General features: G+C 43.2%; 1 protein-coding gene across 2 annotated transcripts in view; it reads right to left on the reverse strand.

Annotated features, from left to right (window-relative positions):
* WDFY3 (WD repeat and FYVE domain containing 3) overlaps window positions 1-16,452 on the reverse strand; it is a 177,237-nt gene extending 160,785 nt beyond the window's left edge. For both annotated transcript variants that reach the window (XM_062574355.1, XM_062574354.1), the window contains exon 1: window positions 16,374-16,452. The gene's annotated coding sequence lies outside the window, so the exon portion shown is untranslated. The remainder of the gene's footprint in view (window positions 1-16,373) is intronic.
* Between the last annotated feature and the right edge of the window lie 362 nt (window positions 16,453-16,814).

Genomic DNA, 16,814 nt, shown 5'->3' on the forward strand with positions numbered 1-16,814 from the left:
GCATTGCCAAGTTAGCCACGAATAAGAAATGAATGGTAAGGAAAATGATGTCTAGCTGTTCTTAAAATAAAAAACAAACAAAACAAACAAACAAACAAAAAAATCTTTGCAACCTTTCCCTCCTCATCAATTATTTCCTTTGTTTTTTCCTAATATCAAGAGGTTGGATGAAATACGACTGCATTTGTAGTGCGAGAAGTGTAAGTGTGGACATCAACTCACCGATAGAGATGGCCATCAAAAATGGATAGAACAAATGGAGCTGAGGGAGGCTATACGTGAGAAACCAGATATGGAAATCAGAAAGGAATGTTCTTGCCATGAGAAATTTGAGGGTTAGTAGTACAAGACAGCAGTGAAGCGTACATATGTTACGCACTCAGCCTTCCAGGTCTAAAAGAGGAGGAGAAAGTGTTTTTGCATGCATAGCATCTCTAAAGCACAGTGTGCAGCACAGCTACTTTATCTGAAAAAGAAAGAAAGAAAGAAAAAACACCCAAAGAGTTCCAAAAAGGCTCATGCCAAAAGGCCCATAATTTCTTTAAAATGACACCATTTTTACATATCCTAAGACAATTTGCCATCTACACAAATACCTGATTCACACGATTTTCTTGTAAGCAAGGAAATGCCTGTGTTCCCTGTAATTTATTTGATGTAAGACTTACAAACTCCATGATGCTAGCTGTAAACCCTAATCCTTAAATTATTTCCTGATACAGGACACTATGCAGTATGGCCTAATTACAATTACCATAAATCATATTTTTACGTGGAAATATTGGAAATACAACAAATAATGTGGTATCAGACCAGCTTCTAATCTATTGGGCTGCACATGGCATAGTGAACTAACCTGCAAGCAATAACAACATGGGGGGGGAGGGCAGATTGCCTCGCTGAAGTGACATTGGTCGGAGAGGGAAAAAAACAGCAATGCAGGGAAGAAGAGAATTTATTTGCAAAAAGAAAGAAAGAAAGAAAGAAAGAAAGAAAGAAAAAAAAAAGGGCAGCAGCCCAAATGCAAGCAGCTGGTGCCCAGGGACCACGACGGACTTTGGCTCCACAACAACAGGATCCATTGCATAATCTCCGCTGCCTGAGAAATTATACAATGTCCGCCCTGCTCCTCATTAGAAAAACAAATAAGCAACAACAACAACAAAGTCCTTCTGGTACACGGCAGCTAAAGCATGAATTACCACGTTAAACCCTAATGAAGGCAGGGCCCTCTGTAGTTTCAGACATTACCTTTCTGCTGGAACCTATAGACATTAAATTCTGATCCAAAATATTAACCCTTACCGAAAACACCTCGTTTCCCCTAGGAAGAAGCATGTGCCAAGCCACAGGAACATGAAAAATTACTTCTCCTGTTGCAGCAGAGGGTAGCAAATTCTGTGGCTATCAAGACATTTGGACTGGAACCGTAAACTACCAGAACACCCAAACCCTAACACGATCGTAATTTTGTAATTGCAAATTTTGCAGATACTTACAGCGGAGCTGGCAAAATATTCGTAAGAGAGAAATGAAGATAAATTAGGGTAAGAGGAATCACACATCAATGAAGAGTGAGCAGGAAAGAGGTTTTCCTGAATGGTTTTGTATCGTACAGAGCTGTACGCTGTGGCATTGCACAAAGAGTGAAAGTGAGGTTTGACTCGACCGCGAATATACAGCATGCTGATTAAAAGGCAGTCGGCTTTCAGCTTGCCAGCACTGAATCAATAAAGATAATTCTAGTCTAATTATAGTCCTCTCATTAAGGGCTTGGACCAAACAAGCACAACTTTTGTCTGCTCATCTAAAAATCTGCATTTCTCCGTGATTAGCTCTTTTCTGCTGTAAGCCTGGTCCGTTTGGTGGTTCTTACCTCTGGGTCGGAAGCTTTATGTCTTCTCGCTGTGATTTGGGCTCAGAGCCCACTGCTGCTGCATTGCAGAGTCAGCAAAGACATGATGCAGCAATATTCCTGAATTTCTTTGCTCGTGAAAGCAGATGTCACCACTGCCATGGAAGCTATCCAGACAAAACGCAAAGACCTCCATGGCACTTCCGAAAAAGAAAAACCCACGACAACGACACCTAGTTGGCCATCTTGGCCATCGTACGTCCCGTCGCTATTTTGTAGTGAGCGTCCAGATACTGCAAAGCACATTGATTGTGCAAAGAAAACACCATGCTTTGCTGATTTGCTCCTCCTTACAACTCCAAACATCATCACGTGCTCAGCAAAGGCTATTACCAGCAGCAACCCTAGCAGTCAGCAGCTCTCCCTGAAGAGGAGCAGAAATACCAGGATTTTATTCCAGTACAAGCACAGGTGAATTTAAGGAAAAGAGAGAGAGAAAAAAAAAGAAAAACTGTATTCCCCCATCAGCCTTTCCAGACTGTCAGCTTCTGAGCAAGCAGACAGAATATATAATACCCCCAGCACAAAGACCACGTTGACTACAGAGAACACTCAGCTCCCAGTCGAACCAACTCCATCTTCCCACTCCTTCAACTTGATCTTTGAGCAAGTATAAATAGAAGCTAAGCTATGGTCTCTTTAAATTCAAGGCTGTCAAACTATAAAGCAATGACTGTACATCTTTCCTTACCAGCTGTTCCAAAACATGTGTCAACTGAAAACTGTTTGCTCAAGGCAAACCACAGTGGCGTATTATGAAAATATGTTTGGCTGATCTGCCCTTATTTTGCTTCAACTAGTCCTCAGAGAAATGCTTTCTTCTCTCTCTCTCCACCCTGTTCTCAGTAATTGCTCGCTATACTACTTATAATAAAAAAAGGGGTTCGTTCCCGGTCATGGGAGCTCTCCACAATGTTGTTGTGCTTCACACCTGACCTCGAACCACAGCACAGGAACTGGAGAAGACTGGGACCATCATCCACATGGATTGGTCCAGTAGCTCATTCTCTATCTCAGCACCTTGCAATTGCAAGCCAAGCGCGTGCATCCAAATTATTTCACCAAGAACTGCTAGCCGCCTTTAAATCATCTTCCCTCCCAAAGCAACTCCTAACTACATGCTGTGGATTTAGTAGCAAAAAACATGTCTCCTCTCTCTGCCACGCCAGCCTCTTGCTGTTACTACACCTGTGGCACACTGTCTTGACCGGTTGCTGTTTCAGAAGCAGAGGCCGTGTTGCAGTGGCATTTCACTTGCAGTCACGGTAAAAGGGAATAGCTCACCTAAAACTTTTTTTTTTTTCCTCCATATTAGGGATTGCTGCAGACAGCAATAATCCAATCCTTAAAACCTCTTTTTGTGAACACACTATAAAGGAGGAGAGCTTATCCTTAACGTCTCTGCTCTGAATTAAATAAGCCACTTATCTTTCGTAAATGCTTCCGCAACAACTCCGAGTTTGGATTAACGGCCCGCTGTGCGCTGAATGCCCCTTACACCAACTTCATCAGCAGTCTCCTCGCACCCCTGTAGACTCGCTGGCAAACGTGGAGAGCGCTTCTCACTTCCAGCACTCAACAGCAGGCAGGACCCGGCGAGCCATTTTATCAGCTGAGGAGCAAAGCAACTCTAGCCCAATTTTAAGATCCTGCTACTATCAACAGCACGATACCTCGGTGGAGAAGACACGAAAATCTGACAGTTCCCTTTTGTCGAGGTGAGCTAAGGAAGAAGAAGGGGAAAAAAATATATATATATATATATGTGGATATATATATATATATATATATCCACAAAGTGCTTCAGGAATATAAATTCAGGAACGGTGCCAGTTTTTGAATGTTTCTTATGAGAAAAACTTTTTTATGCTAAAACTTTTTTTATGCTAAAAACTAAAGACGACAGAAAGCTCACAGCTAAGTTTCCAAAGCTACCAAACGTACTACCCACTTCCTAACCTATGGAAAAATGTTTACATAAGAATATACAAGTCAGTAAGGGCACACATCTAGAAGATACTAGACAACTCATTTTTTTTAGGTATCTAAGATTGCTCTATAGCTGATAAACTCAGGCTAAAGAGTTCTCTGAAAGTATTATCTTGAAGCCAAGATCTAAGATAACTGGAATCACGTATGTGATAAGGAAAACTTACCAGTTTAGTAAGAGGACAAAAAAATCAAAAACGAACAAAAAAAAATCATAAAGCAACAGGAAGTAGTAGTTTCTCTTCTTTAAATCATTAAGAGGCTGTTTACTGCTTTAGCAGTAGTATACTCTGGGAAACTCCAAATTTATCGTATTTGGCCTTAAAAGAACACAGATAGGAACATGAACATACAAATTTTTAAACTTGCAAAGTCTCAACAGTCACCTCTCTATTCAGCAAAAGAAAAAAAAAAAAAAACTTTTATCCTTACATCACTCTGGTCAAGATAATTTAAGGAACAAACACAAAGAAGTCGAAATTAAGATTAAGGTGTTTTGTATAAAACCAAATTGCTTTAACTTACTGATCACCAGTCCTACAGACAAAAGGGAGTCAAACCAGATTCTCTCAATAGGAAACCACCATGTTGATGCCAAGTTACCTGTCCATGGTGAAAGAAAAATCACAGCAAAAGATTTTAAGCTTAGAAAACCAGTACTGTTTGGACTCTCAGTGTAATCCCAACAGGGCTAGATCAACTGAAAGTTTCACAAGCAATTCTGGAAATATCTATTTAGTGCTCAGTGTGCTTTCCCTTTGGTTTTTAGTGATAATTAAGAAGATGTCCATATTTTTAAAACAAAACAAGTGAAAAAAAAAAACTGCAAAAGCATGAGCAAGGTTTGACTACATCACCCCACATGCTGCTATATGTGGTTTTCTTCCCTGCTCCAACTTATTTGGGGGAGGATGTTGAAGGAATGCTCAATAGCAATCTTTTTCCAAGCAATATTTTTGCATAAACCCAACGCACTTAAGACTGAAGCTCAGCAGACAGCATCAGCAATGGATCTCCAGTAAATCCACAAACCAGTCTTGAAAAAAAGACAGATCAGAAATATAGCACACACTTGAGATTACAGTAAACCAGTACACACACGCCTGCACGCTCTCGCTTGCTCTCTATCAAGAGCAGAACTTCTTGGAAGAGCAAAATATCAAAACAAATCAAAATGGAGGGCAAAATAACGCATTTGTTTCCTTTAGGCACTCCCAGGAGCCGCAGCAGCACGAACGGCAGACAGGCAGAAACAGACCCTGCAAGAGAGAGGAGACAAACCCTAACTGCGGAACAGATCGGTCACTAAACTGGATTCTCTTACTTGTGGCAGGCTGACACATTCCTTCCATCTGCCTGTCCGGACATGTCAGCATGCCACTTCGAAGCAGCTGGGAAACTCATAATAACGCTGATAAAGTAGCATGTACGTTTGGAGAGCACCTGCTCCTCTATCAGCTGGTGGGGACACCCCAAGGAAGAACTCCTGCAGCATCCGGCAAGACATGCCCCAAAGTGATGGGTAAGAAGGGCACAACGCCATGAACCAGTGAGAGGAAGAAAAAATAGGAGTAGGAATAAAAACTCAGGGTGACTGAAGAGCAAAATGCATCAGAGAGAGAGAGAGAGAGAGAGAAAAAAAAAAAAAAAAAAAAAGCAAATATTCCCTCCTCTAAACCCAAAACTTCTTCCTCCATTGAAAGAAGAACAGAATGAAAAGCTACATGTAAGTGCAAGCATGACCAACTGCTACTCCTTCCTAAACTGAAAGGTGGGGGGGAGCAAGGAAAAGCACTGCAGGACCCGTGCAGGAGGACAGCAACACAGTTTGCACAAGCTGGCAACTCCATTAGTTCAAATTTTCTTGAAGGTTCAAGACAAAAGTGGTCTTCCAAGGACTGCTAAAGCACAAATAGCACTGCTTTGCCCCTACTTGCTCCCGACGTCTTTGGCCACTTCTGCTGTCTCCCTGCCCTGCTTATCAGCCAGCATAGCAGAGACCAAAAGAGACACTTTTTGATACTAGAAGGACCTCGTATTCCAAAATAACTAGTCATGCTTAAACTTCAATGTAAGCAGCCCATTGTGCAAAGACTAATGGATCTTCTGCCTCTGAGACTGAATTGTGGGTGACTGCAATATTAATGTTTAGACAAGCTACGTGATTTTAGATTTCACAGACATCTTTCTTAAAAACATTTATATTTGCTATCTCACCCACATTTTAAGTTATCTTTCTCAAGCAATCTTATTAGAAACTGCTTCAGTAAGACGTTCTCATACATTAATAAGATCTGCATGGTATGTGAAAATACCACTGTGCGCCTACTACACAATATACCCTTTTGATAACAAGTTTGATCATTAATCCTGACCAATTCAGTTCTTACAGAAACTTGCACTATTTAGAGATTTTTTTTTTTTCAAATGTGCTTGAATGCTTTGAAAGGAAAGTAGGACTTCAGACCGATATTCTTCCCTCTCTGTTTCTAGGTGATTCCAAACCTGCAGTCAAGTCAGGCTGTTGTTTTATTCTGAGCTTGCACTACATTTCACTGGAACTGTTTCTGATATAGCTACAGCTTTTTTTCCCCCTCTACTGATTAACTACAGGCACATTCCCTTGAACATACACCCTGAGCAAAGTAGAAGGGTCAAAGGACACTTCCAATCTCTATTTAGTTTGCTTAAATTCATAAAAGTAGCCTACTCCTCCACAGAGATGGAGCCTTTCATATGTCGTGCTATCTTCCCAAGCAGGTTTACGTTAGCTATGGCCAGAGCTTGATGGCCACTGTCATCCACTGTTCATTCCCATGACTTGAAGGTGAGCATCCTAAAGCACCAGTGTAGCAGAAGTCAAAGCAATAAATCAGTTATAAAGTTCAATAATGAAACTGTTAAAGTATCCTGTACTTGCAAGTCCTGGCAAATAACAGATCTCACTATCTTTATCATCATATATTAGAAAAAAAGGTGGTATGAAAAACAATCGTCTGGCCTAACTGCCAGTGCTTTACAGTCCACCCAGAAGATCTGCAAGCCTTCGTTTGTACGCCTTATTTGTTGTTTAAAACAAATTAAGATCTTCCCCCTGCAACCATCACTTACCACATGCTGTAAAAAGGAAAGCCTGCTGATCCCAAATTCCCAGCCAAAAGACCACAGTAAGTGTCCTCCTTCAAGCAGGAAGTTGGTCTAGATATCCTCCCCAATCAGAATTTCTCTTATGCTATGAAACTGTCATAGGTGAATTTAAAATTTAAGACAACTTCTTCCTCGCAACACATAATAAAGATCACTATTCAAAGACAGCAGTGGCAGTTTTGCTGATGCCAAATCCTGTCCCATTACTTCTCCTAGAATAAACTCTTCAACAGAAAAATATGAGAAAATAGGACTGCTTAAAAAACAAAACAAAAGAAAACCCTCTATTTTAGTGAGGCTTTAGAACATGAGTTAATAACATCAAATTATTATAAAATGCATTTTTGGAAGTGCCAGGAAGTTCACAGTACTTCTCTAAGCTCGCTTTGAAGGATAAGGTTACAGAGGTAGACAGTGAAAGTTTTAAAAAAATATACATATATTAAATACATAGATATTTTATATATAGGTATATATATAGAGAGAGATATACACACAGACATACACATAACCAGCCTCAATTCTGGCAGAAATCTGTGCAGCTTAACACAACTATTCATATGAATTGCTATTTAAAAAGAAAGAAAGAAAAAAAAAGAAACCTATTTCAATTGACTGGAGTGTTTGAAGCACAGGAGGTTCTCCACTTTGCTGCTTCGCATTCAGAGGAGCAGTATTACTCCTGGCAGGCAACAAGTAATCCTCTAAAGGTATCCGCTTCCCTGGCTTCTCTGCTACGGTCTTCAGCTTAATGCAACAAGACAGATCTGAACTGCATCGAACATTAACAGCGCTTCTCGATGGATGATGTTATCACTCAATTCTTTTAAAGAACTGACATAAGTTGATTTTCGTGTGTCATGCTCTTCTGTTTGCATTTGAAATCTTAGTCCTTACAGAAATCCAATGTTAGAACAGGTCCTCTGAACAGACCGCACTTCCAACTTCCCTCTTCCTCCCCTTTCTCAACGATGATGGTATCGGAAGGAAAGGTGAGGAGATCTTTCAGCTTTCAAATTTATTCTGTCCATGGGAATCTAAACCTTCATCTTGCTATATGGTATGCTAATCTGAGCTACCTTGGAGGAAAAATCAACTATATTTTAAGAAACACTCTTCAGATCTGCTTAAAAAAAAACCCCAGCAATTTAAAGACATATATAGCTACATGAAATTGCTAAATGAAATTTTTTTCGTGTGCATTATTTGCAATGCACACATTTATTCTGCCTCCATTTATTAAAAAAAGTAGATTACAGTGTATATTTCAAGCACATATACATATATGCATTACTGAAATAAAAAAAAAAAAAAACAGGTTATAGCTTCGAGTGGTTTAATTAGTCACTGGGCTATTCCAATTTATACCAACTGAGAAACTGCTCAAGTAACTCGGCAAAAATAAATAAATAAAATAAAAAAGATCCTACTACTAAAACAATATATCCAGACTCCTATCTTTGTAAACATGCAGACACCACCAGTGAACTTATAAAGGATTTCTAACAGACAGCAAGGAATCCACTTTTTTTCCCTCCTGATCCAACTTTACTAAAAAATGGTTGTGTTCCAAATAAGAAACTGAAAACAGAATATTTATGTCTCCAAAAATTACCACAATAAAAGTAGAAAGAAAAGTAAGAAGTTTTGCTGTTTTACCTTTAAACTCTATAAAAATAAAATGCTTGAAAAAATACTCTCTGGTTACTTCATGACCCACTCAAAACCTAAATTAAGTATTCTTCACTGCTTTATCTTCATTGCTCAGAGCTGTGAAAAGGAAACTTTTGCAAGCCTAATTAACAAGCAAATTAGCATCCTCTTAGATCATATCCACAGAGACCTTGTTTTTACATTTCTGTTGTGGCTCACTGCTAAACTGTTACTGACTGAAGTATTAGCATTTCAATTGCGATGCAATATCAAAAGACTATTTTTGTGCCAATTTCATATGGCTGTTTATAAAGGATGTCTACTTCTGTCTAGAGGGGCATCACTTCTTCCGAAAAACTAATTAAACTCCCAAATAAAATTAATTTTAGTCCTTACCAGTCACTTTATCACTAGTTTCCTGTCTGATAACACCACTACTGCCAGCTCTGACCATGTCCTCGTAGCATCATCATGCCGCGTGAAAACTCCAAAATCGTTTTAGTCCTCACGGCTGCAAGGAAAACTTCAAACTGCATTTTCCAGCCTCAAAAACCAAAAAAAAAGGACATTAGTTAATTTGGTGCTTTTAATCCCATAACCGAAGCGAATCTCACAATCGAAGGCCTGCGCCGCGACATTTAAACTCTTAGGGTAGCAGCCCGGAGAACCCGCACGGGTTCAACCTCGACGTGAAGGACCTCCACCCTCGGCTCGCTCCGCCTGTCGCCGGAGCGTTCGGTACGCTCTGCACGCCGCGCGCGAGCGCAAAGCAAGGCCTCGAGCTCATCGCCGGCTCGCAAACGAGGGCCCAAGGACCTCCGCAAAACGCCATTAGGAGTAAATTAGGTCTTGGCAAGCCTACGGCTGCGGAAAGGAGTCACGAGACGGCGAACAGCACGCTGAACAGTATGGAGGTGAATCCGGGCGCAAACAGAGCCTGCTAATATCGGCCTGCAGTCAAAGCAGTCTTCTTTTCTACTTCAAAGTCAGACCACTAAGACCGCCCTCTCCCGTTCAATAGGATTCAAAAGCCTCTGGCATTTAAACAAAAAAAGGAAAAGGGAAAGTCCTGTAAGTGCCTCCTACTGTCAGACCAGTAAAGTCCTGGTTCAACGCTAAGACAACTTTGGCAGAAACTTTGCCTTAAAGAGCGTTAAGCTCTAAGGAGCTGGGGATTCCCAGCTCTCTGTTCCCGTCGCTCGCTTGGCTGTCTGCATACAGCTGCTTTGTTTCATTTCTTCAAAAATTAATGATTCTTCCCGAGTGCGCCGCAGAAACTCCACACAGCGCTTTCCTCCCGCTCTCTGCGGTTTGGGAGCTGCAACTGCTTCGGTTAGTACCGCCACCGAAGGCTCCGTGTCACCAAGCCAAGATCAGAGACGAGCACCCACACTTACAGTCCATCTGGCACAAACAACTCGAGCGAGAGTATTCCCCACCAGCCTGCTAAACCTCAGATAGAAATCAAAACTGAGAATTACAAGCCCGCTTCTATCTGATTTCAGCTTCTCAACCGCACTGGCCCTCCCCTTCAGGCATTCAGCCGCCTAGAGACAAGTTCTTTGGTCTTGCATTGCATGGCGATGCCTCTGTCAAAATCAGCGGCGAGACAGGCAGCTAGATGGATATTTTGCTCAAGATCTCCTGATACACACCTTCTCGCTGAAATCATTTTTTTTTTTTTAATGTAAAGGACCCTAAACAATGCTGAGGGCATAGGCAGCCACATCCTGCATTTCCAGCCACGTGCCTACCTCACTCTACCAAAGCGTCAGCATTGAAAGTTTTGCCTTTTTGTATTTACTTACTCATCACATCTGCTACGAGCGAAGCACTGGAGATTTTGGTCACTCTCCCCTCACTCTGAAACTGTTCACTGCAAAGCCTCAAATGCACATCCCAAACCAAAACTGATTTTTCCATTAAGGAAAAAAAAAAGTGAAAAAAAAAAAAAGGTGAGGGGGTGATTCAGGAAGTGGAACAACCTCTTTTACCATCTAGGAAGTTAACAAAGTTGCTGGAAAAAAGTAGACAAAAGCAAACTACAAAGGGACCGACTTCTCTAAGAGAGATATCTTAGTATAGCAACTGGAAAAAGAAGTTTAAGTTAGGCATGCAACGGATCGACAGCCATTCAACCAGAGAAAGCAGCAGTTTAACTCTCGTGTACTTTTAGTGCTTTATGTAATATCTCTAGAGCAAGAGAGAAAGACAAGAAATAAGAGATCTGAAAAACCCACTTCTTCAACTTGTTTTCAGATTTCTGGTTGTCCATAGGTTGTTAGCCAACCTGCTTCTTCTTCTTTGCAGTACTGTTATAAAATGTGTGATTTTCTTCTAATATTTGCACAAGCACACTTTAAAAGGACTTCAGGTTTTATACCTCTACGTCATATCTTTCTCATATATTTCTTAATGTTTATCCCCAAATTTAAAGTGATGTATCTTCATACCATTCAACATCCCCTTATTATTCTATGTGCTTCACTCTTTCCTAACACAATAGTATTCTCTTACTTTCAATGTTTGAGAGGGTACTATTCACATTTGCCATGTTAAGTTCGGCAAAATTGTCCCTATTATAATTCTAACGCTTCTGTCAGATAGGAAAAGTCAGACGCCTACAACAGCCACAAATCCTTCAGAGGACGCTAACAAAATGCCAAAACCCACAAAGCAATCAAAACCAAAAGAAGTGTCCAGCTGTCATTGGAACAATCCCACTTTCAAATTCACATCAGACATGTGTTTCCCCAAATCTCACCAAGGACAGTTCTACCTCCATACTCACTGCATTACTCTACAGGTCCAGGGAAAGAAAACAGCCCAAAAGATTCACTGCTGTTATTCAAAACTCGAAAAACATCAGCACAGCTGTCAAAAATTGTGTCAAAAATTGTGTCAGTTGCACATTCCCCACTCAGAATGGAGAACAGAAAATGTTGCCCAGGAGCTGTTCATAGGAAGAAACAAACAGACAAAACCTGTATGAAATCCACACTCACGAAAGACTTAAAGGGAAAAAAAAAAAAAAAAATCACTTTCAAAGCGAGGCAGGTAGAAAAGGAACAAGACCTGCTCTTCCTTCTTTGCACCTACCTGACAAAGCTGAGCTTCACATCTTTTTTAAAGTTTCAGTGGAAGGTTCCTAGCAGGAGTAAGCTGGTGAGTAAGCTGGTTCCCCAAGTTGGAGATACCAGCACCTGAAACTGCAGCTCTAGTCTCCTCATTAGGCTGCTATCCCCGGGCCTCACTGCACTCAGGCATCAACCCTGGTCTTCTAGCAGCTTTTAAAGAGAGGAGTGGGGGAAAAGAAAGATTGACTTATAAGTCCCGTAAGAGTGTGAAACCCTGTTCCAGTTGCGTAAACTAGGAATCACTGGCGTCTTCCAACTGAAGTGTCCCTCGTGAGGCAGGAGAGATGTTGAGCTGGTCAGGAGGAAAAATAACCAACAACGTCCCAACACCCTTCAGCTATCTGGAGTCAGAAAACACCACACAGTGCTAACCCAACAGTTTGCACGCAGCATTCCCTATTCCTTCTTCAACTGTTAAGCTCTGATATAGCCTTATTCAACATGAAGATCAAGCAAGATACAAAGCAGCTGTACTCTGGACCCTCTAACTTTGCTTAGACAATCCTCCCCGTCATCTGACAAATGACCCAAACACAAAGAACCGGTAGTTACTGTGTTATTTTTAAACTGTCAGGAAAGGAAGGAGCTGTACACACTTACCCGTAATATCAAGCGATACGGCCAGCGAGCACAAGCTAGCCACTCTGCAGGGCAAAGCCCGGGTGCTTTGCAAACCAGACGCTCTCAAGGCACGATACCAACACCCTGTACTCAGCCCTGCAAAGCTTTCGGTGATGTTCCCAGCGCGATCATCCCAGCCCAGAGCAGAGTATCTAACATCACAGGCCCTAGCAATGAGACTGGTAACAGGAATATAGAAAACTGCAACTTTTTTTTTTTTTTAAGCTGTCAGACAGCTAGTTAAAGCAAAGATGTGCATAAGCAGTATAATTACGTCCAGTTAAGACTATCTTATTCTACCCAGCTTGGACAAGTGGTGAACAGCCTGGTGTCAGGATGCAAAGCCTCCACAGAAGACACAGAAGACAGCGGCAGCTACAGAGCAGTGAAACCGTTTATTGCAAGATGATAACTCAATACCAACGTATATAGTAAGAGAAGCGAGCTATTTCAGAAGATGTGATGATCTTAAGAGTGCCTCAGTCCCTCTCATCACTGAAGACTACGTGAAGGCTCACAAGTGTAACTCAAATGTCCAGAATGAACTGCAACTTAAATAATAAAGCAAGTACTTAAAAAAATCACCATTGTCAGCAATTCAAAGAAACTAATAGTATAGATATTTGTTGGAAGTTGGACATTTTAAACGGTTAATTATCACAATTAAAAGCATCAAGCAAAATGAGAAAAGAAACGAACGAAACTAAAGGCCTCAATAACAAAGCCATACAAAAATCATTCGTTTCCTCTATGTGCTCATACACAAAATTGTACTAAAGACCAAAAAAAATTCAACAGCCAATTTCAAAAACTTTAATCATAGTAACATATTCTAAGGATCGACTTCCACAGCTCTAGTTAGGCAAGCCGTATAGGGATAAATTATGACTAAGATACATTGTTTCTCACAGTCAGCTGCACATCTTCTCTCCAAAATCTGTGTATTTTGAAAAAACAAGACAAAACCTAAGTGCACGCTCACAGCAGGAAGTCCCACAAGTCAAAGGCCACAGCTGAAACCATACATTCACTATTGTGCAACAGGAACTTAAAATCACTTACCGACATCGACAAAACTGCTAGTCAGCATTGGCAGATTTGGCCTGCAGCAGCCTACAGTTTAGTGGGTCTTCAGAAACCCAAGTATACTCCCATGATCTAATCCTACAAAATGTAGGACATTGATGTTTGGGAGATGAATGAGCAGTGAAGTCTATAAGCTGATGTTATTTCATGGCAGTTACGAGCATTTTAAACCACAAGAAGGGCTTCTATCCACAACCATCACCCACTTTGCACAGTGAGCATCCCAGGGCCTCTCCATATGCTAAGAAGTCCAACGAAACACTTGAAGAAAACTACAAAATAATTAACAAAGTAAGGCTTAGAGATGTGAAACGTTACGGGTTTGAATGGCACCACATATCAGTATGTCCTGAAGGTCTCTTTGCCTCTCTTTGTCTGACAGCTTAAAAAAAAAGAATGATAATAAATTTTTGCTTAGCATCTTCTCATTACTGTTCTGAAAGTGAGAAATGAGACTGTTTCTTCCTTATAGTACTGATTTTGCACAATGCTATAAAGAAACTGCACAGAAACACAAACTGAAAAAAGGAATCTACTAGAAATACTAGAAATTCTCATTTAAACTGAGAGATAGAAACAGGGGGGTTTTGAAGATATTCAAAATCACAACAATGTTGTACTTAACTCACTTCAACATTAATTGAATAGATAGTAAGCTTGCTAAGAAATGTAACATAATTAATTGTAACCATATAATCCAAAACATAAATAACAGTTTTGGAAGACTAGCAGCTTGAAACCACATGGCAAATCGAGAAAGTGGACAAACCTGTCCTGTTCCTACCAAACACATACAAAACTGAAGAATGTCATTCCCTGGTATTTTACTGTTGTACTATGCCACCACAGATATCTCAGGTACTCTTCAACCAACCCAGAGTATGTTGCCATCAAAGCTGTTCAGTACTCCAGAGCCGGCTCCAATCAAGCTCAAGAGATCCACATCACAGAGCAGACCCAAAGCTGCACCCAAAGGTTTCATTACCTGTATTTCTTCACCAGGGTGATGAAGCAAAGACACAACATCCTATTAACACGGCTGCACCTTTCCAGTACCAAACATTTTGCTGTATAAACATACGTACCTACAACTTAAAAACATAAGGGACAATTTTGGTTTGTTTGATTGTGATTGTCCAGTTCATGTAGCAGTTTTAGCATTTCTTATTTGCAAATGCTGACAGTGTACCAACAGTTCTTGCTAGTGCTTATATTTCATCAAATCTGAAATACTACACAAATACCAATTCAAGCAGATCGCATAGTCTGTTCACACAGTCAACCTACAGGTATCTGTGCCTACGTTATCTGGCTTGTCACGGACACGTGCCAAGGATGCAATCGAGTCGGCTCTCTGCAGAACCAGCCTGGATCCAGGAGAGGCTGTTAGCTCAGGAGCATAGCACAGCTTCCAAGGCCAGGTTGAATAAGGCCAGATGAATCCTCTCAGAGCACCACACTTTTGCAAAGCATCCGTGGAGAGAGCCACATGAAACACCCGCAATTGGCACGGGGCCGTGCATGAGCACAGAGCTCCGGCATAGCTTATCCTGTGAGTTCATTCGTTCATTTTCGCTTGCTACAACAAGGAAAATTTGCTTTTCTTAACAGAGAACTCGCCATTTTGCATGGCAAATCCAACACACTAGCATTTGTACGTGCACGTGCACAGACCTTGCCATGATCCTACGGTGCCGAACAACCAAAATTCAATCAGTAACACAAGCTCGTGACTCACACAACTACACCGAAATCCTTGACAGCTACTCGTGTTAACCAAGAATTTCAATTAGATTAATTACGAAACTACAGGTGAAAATAAACACATTTAGTGCTTCATACTACCACTTCTGAACGCCGCGCGCTCTCTCTCTCTCTCTCTCTTTCTGCGGGTGCATGCAACCAGAGCCAGAAATCACGGCGCACGTCGCCAAGGTGAACGACGCACGGGGGCTCGGCGCCCCACGCTACCGTCCGGCCTTTACCTCCACGTCTACGCGCACCACGACGCCACGGGGCGAACGCGGCGTTTCAAGGCGAGCGGCGGGTCCTTACCCGTTCGGGAGGCCCTCGCAAGCCCCCGCCAGCCCCCCAGAGCCCGGGCAGGCGATGGGACTGCTGCCCGCCTCGTCCCGGGGAGGGGACGAACACCACCGCACTGGGGAGAAGCTGGCAGGCCCAACTCAATAAAATTAAATATTGTAGTGATGATATTAAAAAAAAAGGCGTTTTCTCCTCCAAATGGGGCTCAAGCCCCCCTCTGCTTTCTCTCCCCATAGGCCCCAACCGAGCCCCCCCCCCCAGGCCCCGCCTGCTGGTGCGGCAGAGGGGGCAGCGGGGCCGGGGGAGCCCCCGCTCCTTCCCTCCCCGCCTGCCGCCCCGGCGGCAACAAAGGCCGCCGGGCGCCGCCGCGGGGGCGCACGGCAGATAAATAAATATATATATTTGTGTGTGTGTGTGTGTGTGTGTATATACATACACACATGTTATATAGATATATATACACGCATATATGCGTGTATATATATACAATTAAATAAAGCAATATAAATAAACAAAATAAATAGGATAAATAACTGAAATTAAAAAAAATATATATGTGTATATATATATATACACGTGTATATATATATATATATATAATGAATTTGTGGGGGGGAGAGCGCGTCGCTAGAGCCACCTGCGCCGCCCCCCGCCCGGGGCGCGCAGGGGCCCCGCGGCGGCGGCGCCCCGCGGCGGCGGCGCCCCGCGCAGCATCCCCGCGCCGCAGCCCCCCCGCCCGCTCGCGGCCCCAGCCCCAGCCCCGGCGCGGGGCGCTCACTCACCGGCAGGCAGCGGCGCTGGGGGCGGCGGGGGGGAGGGCTCCGGGGGTGCCGCTGCGGCCGGCCCGGCCCGGGTGCCGGGGCGGGGGAAGGGGGCTGCGGGGCGGCCCCTCCTCGTCTCGTGTCTCCGCTGCGGGGCGCTGGGCGGGGGTTAGGCGAGCGGGTGGCCGCGGCGGGGCGGTGCGGGCCGGGCCGAGAGGGCGGCTCCCCCGCTGCGGCCCGGGCGGGCTCGGCTGGGAGCCGCCGCCGCCGCCGCCGCCGCTGCTCCTGCAGCGTCCGGGCGCCGGGGTCGCCGCGGCCCCATCAAGGCCGGGCCGGGCCGAGGGGGTCGCGCGAGGCGGGGTGCGGGCAGCGGCGCCGCTCCCCGCGGCGGCTGGTGGCCATCTTAGTCCTCCTCCTCCTCCTCCGCCGCGGTGCCGAGTGCCCCCTCCCTGCCCGGCTGCC

The sequence above is a fragment of the Rhea pennata genome, chromosome 4 (genome assembly GCF_028389875.1).
Source record: "Rhea pennata isolate bPtePen1 chromosome 4, bPtePen1.pri, whole genome shotgun sequence".
In the NCBI taxonomy this organism is placed as follows: domain Eukaryota; kingdom Metazoa; phylum Chordata; class Aves; order Rheiformes; family Rheidae; genus Rhea; species Rhea pennata.